Source organism: Culex pipiens, chromosome 2, assembly GCF_016801865.2.
Source record: "Culex pipiens pallens isolate TS chromosome 2, TS_CPP_V2, whole genome shotgun sequence".
Lineage (NCBI taxonomy): Eukaryota > Metazoa > Arthropoda > Insecta > Diptera > Culicidae > Culex > Culex pipiens.
The window spans coordinates 210,421,815-210,435,804 of NC_068938.1; the positions used below are offsets into that span (position 1 = coordinate 210,421,815).

At 35.5% G+C, this 13,990-nt stretch overlaps 1 protein-coding gene across 9 annotated transcripts in view; it reads right to left on the reverse strand.

Moving 5' to 3' along the window:
* Positions 1-10,426, reverse strand: part of LOC120412358 (sodium-dependent neutral amino acid transporter B(0)AT3) — a 69,253-nt gene extending 58,827 nt beyond the window's left edge. For 4 of the 9 annotated variants that reach the window (XM_039572779.2, XM_039572773.2, XM_039572782.2 and 1 more), the window contains exon 1: positions 10,272-10,426. The gene's annotated coding sequence lies outside the window, so the exon portion shown is untranslated. Of the gene's footprint in view, positions 1-854; positions 954-10,101; positions 10,200-10,264 lie in introns of those variants that run through there. The other 5 variants (XM_039572776.2, XM_052707183.1, XM_039572775.2 and 2 more) reach the window with 5 other exon arrangements.
* Positions 10,427-13,990: the final 3,564 nt, after the last annotated feature.

Sequence of the window (13,990 nt, forward strand, 5' to 3'; positions counted from 1 at the left end):
CATTTTCAAAGTAACATTTATAACATGTGTATTAAAAAACACCTTGCTCAATTGAAGGAAAAAAACAAAATCGCTGTTTTTGCAGTCTCAAAATGTTTAAATAAAGTCACAAAAAGACCATAAATCATACGATAATATATCATCCTACAATTCCAAGCTCATATGAAATTCCAAACACATCACCACCAACTCCAGCGCATCTTCCGTCCACATCTGCCACTGTATTCAACAGGAACAACACACTTTTTAACGACCTCATGTAAAAAGTTACTTCTTATCCACAACTTGACAACTTATCCAATAAAAAAAAAACGAATTAAACACCTTCATTTCCACTCCTTCAAACTTTTGCACTTTTCCGCACAATTTCACCCGTTTTTTTTCTCTATTCCGACACTCCTTTCCTGCGATCAATCATTCCGATAGTGGCAATCACTGACGGCCAATCAATGTCCATCGGTTGCATTCCGTCGTCCAGGTCAGCTCCCCTCCCCACCCCTTCCGGATGATTGATAGACCCTATACCAGCGTTGCAACACCCGGAAGCAGCTCCTTTTCAGGTTCACACATCTCCTCCCCAACGACTTCCCGGTAGGAGCAGGAGGATGGCAAACCATGTAACTTTCACCTTTCCCCCCGTCACTTTGCAAGAAGACCAAAGGGAAAAATCGATATTTCGTTGTGTCTGATGTGCCCCGTTTTTCCGTCCTTTTCACGCTTCGCACTTTTCCCTCTCCCCCGGCGTCGAAGGGCTTTTCCTCTCGGTTTGCTTCTCCCTCCCCCACTACCAGCTTAACCGCGTGGGAGTGCTCACAAACACAGAGCTTAACAAAACACGCTAAATTAAGTCCGACCTCGAAAATTGGCACGACCAGGAAACCGCCGGGGAAAAAAAATCTACCGGAAAACGCGTCCAAAGTGGCACACAGACCTGCCCGAAGGTTGACTACGGAATGAACGACGGTTCCGACGAGCTTTCCCGCGAGGCTCTTTCAAAACCGACGGTTCGGGCCGTGAGTTCCGTTCGGGGAAAACTCGACTTTGGTCGGGACGACGTTCATTTTCCGTTTGTGTTGGTGGAAAGCGCCACGCCGCCGGGGCGAAATGACTACCAACACAGACAAACATGGGAAAAGGAAAACACATTTTCCGGATTTGCGCTGGCACCTGATGTGTAAGGTTTGCGGGGGAGATGCATCAGTCGCAGCATGAAATGTGAGATCGAGTCTGGACCAAAGTCTGAGGAGGAGGGGAAATGCCTCAAGTGGCTGATTGTTGAAGATTTTGATTTTGAAGCACGATTGAAAAGAGAGGACTCAACTTTCAACTGCCGGAACGCGAGGGTGACTCAAGTGTTGGTCGATAGATTGGCTTTCAGCTTGAAAAATGAAATTGAAATTCTACTTAAGTTGAATTTGGGTGAATTTTAGAAACTGCAATCGTAGAAATCTATTTCCTTAATATATAGGTTTCTTATTTAAATATTTCTCTGTACAGATTGTATTCCATAAACATTCATTCAGGGAAAAATGTCATTTATATTCAATTACAATCCGTGATTCTTCAGCTTAGTTTAAAATACTTCTATTTGTTCTATATATCTCGAGTTTTTTTTGAAAAGGTCCTATAAACAAAATTTTCACTTTTTGCTTTTTGGGTGTTTTTGAATACCCCTGACTCAAGGCGGTTCTAAAAACACCCAAAAAGCAAAAATTGAAAATTTTGTTTATAGGACCTTTTCAAAAAAAACTCGAGATATGTTCTTAACATTTTAATATACAAATCTAAGAATGTACCATAAGTTGGTGAGATCCGAAAAAGGCTGTTGCAAATAAAAAAAATTCAAAGTTTTTGAAACGTCCCCCCCCCCCCCCGCTTTCAAAATCATGGGGCCAAACATTTTTTTTCACAAAACATTAAAATTTCAATGGAAATTTAATGTTAATCAATGTGGCCCGTGGGAGTCGCTCAACCTGCATTCCTGTCATACATGAGGTCTGCACAGCTGATTCCACGTAGATTTTTCCCGCCAGTAATGACAGGAAACGCTGACAAACGGAATATGTGCCAAAATCATAAGTGGTTTTTAACATATGAAGGGAAATCATCGTGAACTGGAACTGCCGGCCGTTAGCCCGGGTAAAGTGGAAACGTTGAGATGATTGTTGTCCTCTGCTCTCATCTCGCAAAAAGCCATACAGAGAACCACGTCCCTTTCAACCGGCTCCGTGGCTTAATGGTTACGGCTTCTGTCTCCCAAGCAGAAGGTTCAGGGATCAAATCCCGGCCGATACCTTTGAAATTTGGAATCAGGAATTTGAATATGAATAAAAACTAAAATGAATCAGGTGGGATTCGAGCTCACACCTTTGGATTGGTGGTGGTCTGGGACGCTAAGCAGTCGGCCATCAGAAGGTTTACACTATAGCAGTGAATTGATCCGTAGTGTTGAAACATGTTATCTCTTCTTCTCATATTATTAATTACGCGCTGATCCCTGATTTGCCAGAGGGGATTGGAAGTCTAAATATAGATCGAGTTTCCTTCAGATGCTTGCTTCTATGTTTAGGCGAGGCCGAACAATGCCCAGCGACCTCGGAATTGGACCGCAAGGAGCTCTGTCATTCTGAAATGGGTCGTTGGAAGCAGCGCGAGGGCTATCACCACCTAATACCCGGGACTGAGATAAGCTGTATCAGCTTTCGGCATGTACACAGTCTGATACAAATTATACTTTCCCATAATTTCGCTACCGGTTAGCGGGTATTGGATTTTTTTTTTTTTTTTTTTTTTTTTTTTTTTTTTTTTTTTTTTTTTTTTTTTTTTTTTTTTTTTTTTTTTTTTATTGTTGCTTTTATTTAGTCATTATCATACATTTACATGATCCATTTCATCGGTATTTAGGCCACGGCCTGTAATAATCAGTAGTCTTTTTCTTCCCTTGATTAGGGTTAGTTCCACTCAAGGCTTCTTCCAGTTTCTTAGCATTCTCCATTTCTTCATTTCTTTTTCCAGACTCGTTTTGTTCCGCTAGCGTTTTGTTCTCCTTCATGATCGTTTCATTTGCAATGTCACTGTTCCTGTTCTTCTCATCCGATCCTTTTTCGCCTTCTCCAGCCTGGTTGCTTACGGTTGAAACATCCAATATCTTGACTGGATGCAGAACAGATGCATCGTTGGCGACAACTTGAGCAAAAGAGCTAGTTTTTTGCTTGGACAAAAAAGAAGCCCCAGTACTGCTACGCGTTGGACAGTTAACTTTCATATGACCTTCAGAACCGCATCCAAAACATTTATCCTTCAAACCCTCAAAATAAATTCTTGCTGCTTTTCCCTGAATCTTTAACTGTGCTGGTAAATCTTTTACAACTTCCATGAATATTCCACGCACACCATTCCATATAGGAAATCCTGTTTCTACTGCAAACTTTTCTCGACACAACTGCTTTACCTTTCCATATTTTCCCAATTCCCTTCGAATCTCCTCATCTCCTATTTCCGGTGTTAATCCAAAGATCCGGACGTATTGGATGTCCCCTCCAGCAACCATTACCATTGTTTCCGTTGTCGTTCCGTCGGCGTACCAAAACGTGGTTTCCGCTCCTAACCTCAAAAGTGCCTTTCTCATCAATTCCATTGACTGAAACTTCACATAAACACTGTGATCCTCGCGATACATTGCAGATAATTCCTCCCATTTCCAGCCGTGATTCCTAAAGAACTGGAAAATCTCCGGATCTTTCGGCTTCCTTTGGCCAACACCGAAATAAATTCGGATGGTCAATTCCTTTTTGGGTTCCATGACCTTGAACTGCTAGCTGTTACTGTTTCACTGTCTTTGCACACACGTCCGCTTCCAATGAAATCACTTCGTGAACTGGATTGGACCACACACACACACACAAATTTAATTTTAATCAATGTGCATCTTAGAACTTTTTTTTCTTCATTCAATTGTTGAAACTATGGCATGTAATTTCTCCCTGGATGTCCAGCATCATGTCGAAGGACAGAAACTTTGAAAAAATTTTGCATCGACCTTAAGCTTTAAGAATTTTACGAAGAATCTTATACTTTTCGTAGAAAATCTTGGATCTGAAAACTTGGTCATCCTTTTGTCCGATGGAACCCATGAATGAATATTTATCGGTTTAACCCACAATTATTCGTAAGTTTTCACATAACATGTATGAAATTATAATATTGAAGTGCCACAGTCGATGTTGTCAAATAAAATACAAAAATTTTCAAAAATATCAAAATTGGTGGCAGGCAAGAAATTCGAAAATTTTGTTCCATGAAGTTTCAAAAATCAAGTAGAAACTCTTAGATACATTTTTTTTTATTTCTTATCTTATCACAAAATACTTATACTAAAATACTTTTTATTTTCAAAGTTTACGTATATTTAAAACATATTTTCGCTTGAAATTGTGTTCTTAAAATTCAGACAATTTTCTCAAAAATAATTAAATAACCATTTTAAAGTGGCATTCTCCGAAGTTAATTACTCTTTTAATTTTCCTCAAATTTTATTCAATGTTCAGAACCAAAGCACCAAAACTATAAAAAAGTTTTCAAAAATCGAATTTCTACTAAAAGTTTAGTTTAACCTCAATTTGTAAACTGCGATATCTCGAGAATTACAAGTTGAGGAAGGTCAATCCAGAACGCATTTTAAATAAAAATGGACGTAGAATTGTCAAACTATCAACTTCCACATTATTAAAAAAAAAAATCCTCACAAAAATTGGAACACATTTACAAATAATTTATGCGAACAGTATCACAAAATGCTTGAGTAATGTTACTGGCACAAACATTAAAAATATCAAAGAATTCAAGCAAAAAAAATTAGAGCGTCCAATTTCCTGTCCTGGGAAAAAAAATCCCGGGAATTCCCAGGATTTCCCGAAAAAAATATTTCTCGTTTCCCGGGAAATTTGTAAATTTCCCGGGAATTCCCGAAATTCAAGCGGAAGTTAACATTTTCTTAAATTTTTTGAACTATTTTTTGAAATGGCTCTGGAAAAATAATAAATGAACAAACTCAACATGATGTTCAATTGAATGTATTTTTTGATTTATATATAATCAATCAGATTATCAGAAATTATGATATCAGATTTTTTAAGCAAGTGGGAATAAATCTTGCTTAATGAGTATTAAATTATTACAATTAGTTAAGCTTTTAACAGATTGATGTTATTTCATCAAAACAATATTAACTCCTCACCTCCAAATTAAAATTGAGCAAAAAGAATTAATTAATTAAATTGGTTGAATACCTAGTACTAAAGCAATTACAATTTGAAGTAAAAGAATTATGGAGCACTGGTGCAACTACAGGTGCACAGCAAAAAATCCAATGGTAAAATCGCATGCAAAAGCATGCACATCACCTTTGTAAGAAAAAGCATGTAATATTGTATGAGAAAACGTGTACACAAAAAGCATGTACCGAAAAAAAAAAATCAGGTCTGCTCACCCCAAAAATAACATCAATCCGGCGAGAGTCATATTCAGATTACCAAGTCCTTGCCCCAACCCACTCGGCTATTACGCCGCTATGAAAATAGTTGGATCTTCACCGATGTAGCTGTAGGTTCCCCATACATCGTATGTTGTTAACACAGTATACGACGTACGGAAAACCTACTGTTACATTGGCATTGATCCGACTATTGTCATAGCGGCGAGATAGCCGAGTGGGTTGGAGCGCGGACATGGTAATCTGAATATGACTCTCGCCGGATTGATGTTATTTTTGGGGTGAGCAGACCTGATTTTTTTTTCTTCGGTACACGCTTTTTGTGTACACGTTTTCTCATACAATATTACATGCTTTTTCTCACAAAGGTGATGTGCAAGCTTTTGCATACGATTTTACACAGAATTTTTTTGCTGTGTGTTAGAGGGTTAAATGTGAAAAAATATAAGACTTTTTGTGGGATGATATTAATTTATCGTATAATTTTAATCATGTTGCATAATAATATAAAAAAAATCATTGAAAAATTACTTTCTATTGTTTGTTAACAAAAAATGCAAAAAATATTTTCAAAGCTTGCTTCAAATATTTGAAACCAGTATTTGTCATGAAAAACACAATTTCTGCATGTTTTTTTTTTCTCATTTCAATAAACTGGTCACAGAGGCAAGTTTAAAATTTCTCATCAAAAAATACCAAAATACACTTTCGTGTAGTTGAATGATTTTTTACATGCAGTCAAGCTGTTAATTGATCTTCAAACTTATTTAAACCATTAATGTTGATGTCCTATGGGTAATTCTCTACCAACTCACACGAAATCGGGAAAAGTTGCCCCGACCCCTCTTCGATTTGCGTGAAACTCTGTCCTAAGGGGTAACTTTTGTCTCTGATCACGAATCCGAGGTCCGTTTTTTGATATCTCGTGACGGAGGGACGATACGACCCCTTCCATTTTTGAACATGCGAAAAATAGGTGTTTTTCAATAATTTGCAGCCTGAAACGGTGATGAGATAGAAATTTGGAGTCAAAGGGACTTTTATATAAAATTAGACGCCCGATTTGATGGCGTACTCAGAATTCCGAAAAAAACGTATTTTTCATCGAAAAAAACACTAAACAAGTTTTAAAAATTCTCCCATTTTCCGTTACTCGACTGTAAAAAATTTTGGAACATGTCATTTTATGGGAAATTTAATGTACTTTTCGAATCTACATTGACCCAGAAGGGTCATTTTTCATTTAGAACGAAAATTTTCATTTTAAAATTTCGTGTTTTTTCTAACTTTGCAGGGTTATTTTTTAGCGTATAACAATGTTGTACAAAGTTGTAGAGCAGACAATTACAAAAATTTTGATATGTAGACATAAGGGGTTTGCTTATAAACATCATGAGTTATTGCGATCTTACGAAAAAAAAGTTTTGGAAAAGATGGTTGTCGTTGATCATGGCCGTTCATGGTCACCCGCGACAGACACGGACGACGAAACAAAGAGAAACGCAAAAAGTTACTTTTTAAAAACTTTTTTTCGTAAAATCGCGATAACTCGTGATGTTTATGAGCAAACCCCTTATGTCAATAAATCAAAATTTTTGTAATTGTCTGCTCTACAACTTTGTAGAATATTGTTACACTCTAAAAAATAAACCTGCAAAGTTAGAAAAAAACACGTAATTTTAAAATGAGAAATTTTGTTCTAAATGAAAAAATTACCCTTCTGGGTCAATGTAGATTCGAAAAGTACATTAAATTTCCCATAAAATGACATGTTCCAAAAAATTTTACAGTCTAGTAACGGAAAATGGGAGAATTTTTAAAACTTTTTTAGTGTTTTTTCGATGAAAAATACGTTTTTTCGGAATTCTGAGTACGCCATCAAATCGGGCGTCTAATTTTACATAAAAGTCCCTTTGACACCAAATTTCTATCTCATCACCGTTTCAGGCTGCAAATTATTGAAAAACACCTCTTTTTTCGCATGTTCAAAAATGGAAGAGGTCGTACCGCCCCTCCGTCATGAGGTATCAAAAAACGGACCTCGGATTCGTGATCAGGGACAAAAGTTACCCCTTAGGACAAAGTTTCACGCAAATCGAAGAGGGGTCGGGGCAACTGCTGTGTGAGTCGGCGGAGAATTACCCCAATACAATTTTGTTACATAATATTAATTAAAACCAAGATCATAACAATTTTCAATAAATTTAAAATTTCCCGGGAATTCCGGGGATTTCCCGGGAAATTTGCTGAAAATTTCCCGTTTCCCGGGAAATTTGTAACCCCGGGAAATTGGACGCTCTAAAAAAATGTATAATTTTACGTTTTTTCCAATAAGTGGTCCCATAATTTTATTTTTAAAAATCCAAAAGCCTCTTAAAGCAACGTTATACAATATTTTCTAATTAGTTAACATAGCATTTTTAGGTTTCTCAATGAAGTTTACTTTTTTTGCTTGTTTTTTTAAGGCAACAAATACTTGACATAATATTTGCATTGTCCTTATTGATTTTTTAAAAAAATGAATTGTAACAAAGTTTCGTTTAAAGTCTCCCACTCCTCTTAATTTTTTTCTTTAAAAAAAGATATGTACTAAAATATATTTTCATAAAAAAAAGGTTTTTTTTGTGATCAATTTGGGAATACATATTGTAGCGTTAGATTTGTGCATTTTCAAATGGGGCACCTCTAAAGATCAGAAATATCGGAAATTGATAGTGTGTTAAATTTTGACAGTAGCTAAAATTAACAAAGCATGAACTGCCCATGATCGCATAAATGTCCCATAAGCAAAAACAGCAAGCTGAGAAAAACGCAAGGCAAGTTTGTCCCACACATAAGGCTACGTGTTAAGTTTTGACGAAAAAACTGGATTTCCTCCCGATTTCTAGAACAAAGTATTGGATGTTATAGGCTCTTTAGAAAGAGCACACAATTTTGAACCAAACTGCATCAATAACTCAAAAGTGATGAAAATGCATATGGGACATTTATGCGATCATGGGCAGTGAAGTATTTTGAAAAAAGTTTTAAAACTTTTAATAATCATTTGACTCATAGCAAAAATTTTATTATTGAGCAATTCCAGCTCAAATCAGGCATTTTTCTGGTACTTTTGTACCAGACCCTCTCCGATTTCAATGAAACATTGTAAACATGTTATCCTACGCTTATATAAGCCATTTTTGTGTATATGAATCCAGTTGCAATCGAAAATGACATTTGAGAAGGGCGTAAGTTATTTAAATAATGTTGTATTTAAAAATTACTGTATCTCGAAGTCGTTGCATCGTATCAAAAAGTGAAAAAATACACTGAAAGAAAAATACACGCCACTTCTATGAGGTTTTCCGATTTTGAAGTTTAAGTTAAATTTGACGATGGTGTCACGTTTTTTCGTTCAATATTTTTGAGGAAATTGCCGAAGATGTTACAAAAAGACTTTCAAAAAAATCTCTCGTAATTTCCAAATTACTGAATACAACAATATGTAGATGACTTACGCCCTTTTCAAATGTAATTTTTGAGTGCAACTGGCTCCATATACACAAAAATGGCTTATATAAGCCTAGGATAACATGTCTACAAAGTTTCATTGAAATAGGAGAAAGTCGGGTACAAAAGTACCAGAAAAATTCCTGATTTTAACTGGAATTGCTCTATTCAAATTATGAGTCATATTATTCTCTACAAATTCACCAAATCACCTCTTGAGGCGTGCTTCTTAATTTATCTAATTAATTTAACACTTGTATCACCCCCCGCCAATTACGATAAACTGCTCACAACCTGACTCAACCGGAGTAAACTAAACACACAATTAAGAACTTTAAAACCGTCCTATGACGTGACTCCAACGACGTTGACCCCGCCATTGATCTTCCGCCCGTACTTAGCTCTGTAACTGTAACATATAAAAAAAACACGATACCAACTGTGCACTAGCATATCTCTGGAAAACCCCTAGCACAACAAAAGGCCATTCGTGTTTTTTTTTTTCGTGATAACAATCTTTCCTCGAATGAACCACCACACACGACCTGACTCACACACCCCAACGCGCGCAACGTCTGTCAAAAGCCGGTGACACGTGAGCGTGCGATGAATTTCGCCCCAAAAACCATCAACATCAAACGGCCGCCAATTGGGCCACCCCTTGGTGTCGGAAAATTTTCCATCGGCGGGGACCTCTCACGCACACTGGCGCAACGGGAGCCAGGACATCGCACCACCACTACCAGCGAAGACAGCATACCCGGAAAATCCTTCCGAGAGCACATTTTTTCGACCATCCAGTGGACGTCAGCGCGAGGGAAAATTTGGGGATTTTTTTTCGGAGGTTTTCATTTTTTTTTTCGTTATGCAACACTGATTTGTTTCCCAACGACGTGGACGTGTGGACGAAAATAGGACCAGTGGCGCCTGATTTCGTCCTATTTGTGGGAAATTGGATTAGGACGCGAGCGGGGGTGTTCCATTATGTAACGCGATTGCCAATTTGGAGGACCTCGCCGAAACGGAACTGGCCAATTTCGTCAGCTTTTGCGCTTGTATCCAATAAACGAAGTCAATTTCCGGTTTCAACAAATTTTGAGGTTAAGTTCTGCACAAACTTTCGGTCGCGTCGCAATTTTCCCCGGAAAATTTTCACTGACACCGACTGACATTGATTTTTTCACGACTCCAGCTTCCAACTCAGCGTGGCCAGTTAGCCTAGAGATGTACACTTTAGACTGGGAAAACCTCCCCCCCCCTCCTGTTAGAAAAACCACCCACTACTAACAAGTAACGAACGCGCTTGGCATATGTGCACTTGTATGTGTATCCACTTGGTGGGTGGCGGAAAATCAGGAAAAACACTTGTTCTCGCGTGTCTGGATCGCTTTTGGATTTTCCACGACCGTACGGTTTGAACTCACGAAGGGAACTGAGCGACCGAGCGGTTCTGGTCGAAGCTTGAAGCATATTTTTTCGCCAGAACGCCACCGTGCAATACAACTTGGCTGGCTGCACAAGGCACCACGTGTGCGTGTGTTTTTGCGCCTGATGAGAGCGAAGGGAAAATATTGCGATCGGGGTTTACCTTTGCCAACAGGGAAGGAAGTTAGGAATGTGGCGAGCGTGGTAGGGATGTCAGCAGATTTTTAATATAAATTGCTTTTTTTTGTCTAAAGTAAATTAAAAATTAAAAAAAAAATGCTAAATTTAGCTTGAAATATTCTAATAAGTGAAACAGATCAATCTCTTCTTCACTTTATTTTATCTTTTCAAAAAATCTTTGATCACCATTCCTATTTAGATTCGTTACAGTCTTTGGAAACGTGTGCACAAATCGCGCCACTACTAGCGGCTGGTAGACCATTGATGGCTGATTAGAAATGGGAAAATATTGCGATTGGTCTCAGCATTGCTTCAATGAAGGACAGGATGAATTGGTGCGGTTGGTAGGGGTGGTCAAATAGCGAAGATGGCTCGTTCTCAAATATGTTGCTGGCTCACCTCAGATGAAAAGAAATTAATTTACTTGATACCCGTTGAAAAAACTTCTTAAAAGCTGTGACTCAACTGTAGTGTGTCCCAAAAGGGGCAATGTTGCGGACAGCTTCGGGCTCACCCAGATTTCTTTAGGTTTTTTCTTCAGGAACAATGTTTTTTATAAAACGAAAAACTCAAAAAATTGTTTAAAACTCGCGTTTTGCGATTCACTGAAAAATTGCCTGTTTTCATAGAAAATATCACATTTTGTTCTGAAAAATAGATAAATAAGTTTAAATTATCCTGTATTTCATTATAAGTCATAGTTAGGGGTCCTACAATGTTCTGTATTCATATTTATCTAGGTAGTCGTCATTTTTCATTTACTACATGATAATGTTGAAAAAAATAAATCAGCCATCCCTCATATTCGGAACGGTTTACAGATCGGCCAATGTTCAAAAAATCATAACAAATCGATAATTGAACTTAAAGATTCGCTTTTACCTTCATTTGAATGCTAGCGATCTTTCGAATGCTGTATTGAACAACTGTAAATTTTAACTTTTATATCCAGTTTTTGAAGAAAAACTTTGACCCTTGAAATCCACAAATTCGGAACACTTTTTTCTTACGGATGTAAACAAACTTTGGATCTATCCAGGAGTAAATATTTGTAACAAAATAATGACTTCACACACTACAACCGGTGAAACTCAAGCTAAGTGATGTTTTATCCATGGTCTGATAATTTTTTTTTGGGAAAATATCAGTTAAATTCAGGTGTTCCACAATTGTGGGAGGCACAATAACATCCCACAATCAAGGAACAGGCAATTTGGAGGTAGTGTTTTGCTGCTCAGGATAAAATAGTCATGATATGAAGTTTTTTGTTCACAAAGTACTATTTTTACTAGTGAAAAAGCAAGAAAATGTCCAAATAAAGGTCCTAAAAATAGTAGGGTCGAGAGAAAAGCTGCAATTGGCATGCTATTGACAAATTATCACAAAAGTGTTCCGAATATGTGGGATGACTGTACATCAAAATCAAATTATTTTTTAATTTTTTTAGTGAAAACAGTTTTTTTTATGAAGGAATATTATTTACATAAACCCAATAGGCTCATTGTTTTCATTAAAAAACGGCTTTCACCAAAATTTTGAAAAATGTTATTTTGATGTACTAAAAGCGGTTTATTTAAAATGCTTTCCTTTTCAATGGTACTCACGTCACATTGGCAAATCAATGGAATCTATTGATATTGCTTGTCAATTTCTGTTATAAAACAATATAAATACAACTAAAAAGTGACGAGCGAAAATTCCATTCCAAATCAACCATTTTTGGATCTCTCGATTCCCGGAAAATTTGGTCGAGACTCCCGGGAAATTTTAATTTTATAAATATCAAAGCAAAATTAAATATACTAGTCAAAAAACAAAACATTTGAAATTCGAAATTGTTTGAAACATTGGATGTTCAATGTTCGATGTTCAAGTTCAAATAAACCAATGCTTCTCTAATGTTCTTTTTCAGAAAGTGTAAATTTTAACTTGTCAAAAATTACAATAATTATAAATGAGAGAAGCCAAAAAAAATTTGATCCCTAAATTAACCTTAAGCATACTTAACAGTGACACCCCAGAATTGGAAAACTAAAGTTTTTTTAATATTATTTTTATTTATTATTTCTAAGAGGGAAAAACCTTTTCAAGATAAATTCAATATTCATATACTCTCTCGAGCATAGCAATCTTCATAATATAGTTTTTTTCTTAATTCTAAGTCAGTTAATTTCGCTGTATCAAGGTAGGTAATTTTCTTTTTTGATGCCAATAAGTCATTTTGTGTTTCGCATCAACCTTAATATTAAATTTTAATTTGAGCATTGTTTGTAAAGTAAAGGTCCACTAGTTGTGAGCATTCGGGTTTATCTAATTACTGGAAATATTGCATCAATGAATATTTACAGTTGGCCTTAAGAATGAAGAATTAACTTTAAATTATTGTTTTGAGTCGTTATTAATCATATTGCAATAATCCCGATACTGGGAAATAACAAGTTCATCCAACAAGTTTGTGCCACTTTTGAAAAATCACTCAATGCGAATGAAGGCTCGTAAACATTTAAACTACATTTGATTCCAATAAAAAGGCTCAATAAACGATCTTGTATTTGCAGATTCAGAAAAAAAATCAAAGGGTAGAAATAGTTCCTCAAAATAATGAGGCTACTTAATTTAACGTTTCATTGAATAATTTTTTATTAATTGTAACTGAATTCATTGAAAAGAAACATTTTTTTTACATTTCTTCAAATTATTGGTACTTTTGGCTTAGTTAAAAAAAAATCCGGGTCCCGGGAATTACCGGCAAATTGCAAAATTCAACTCTCGATTCCCGGGAAATTGTAAATCTCGAGAATTGTCACCCTCTAAATACAACATATTGGCAGTAGCTGAAACGGTGATGTAAGTGACAACATTGAATTTTCATAGGGAATTTTGAAAATGAATCATTTTCAATGTTGTAATGAATAAAATATTTCAAAAAAAAATCTCTTTTTCGCTCGCTTGGCCAAATTTAAAAAATCTCTCTAATCAACTATTAACTTGATTTCAAGAAGAAAATATCATGTCTGAAATTGAAATTCGATTTTTACTAGTTTCAAGAAAATAGTCTTTTTCAACCTTTTACCCTTGACCATAACTGGAAATATATATATATATATATATATATATATATATATATATATATATATATATATATATATATATATATAAAAAAAATATATATATATATATATATATATATATATATATATATATATATATATATATATATATTTATATATATATATATATATATATATATATATATATATATATATATATAATATATATATATATATATATATATATATATATATATATAGATATATATATATATATATATATATATATATATAATATATATATATATATATATATATAATATATATATATATATATATATATATATATATA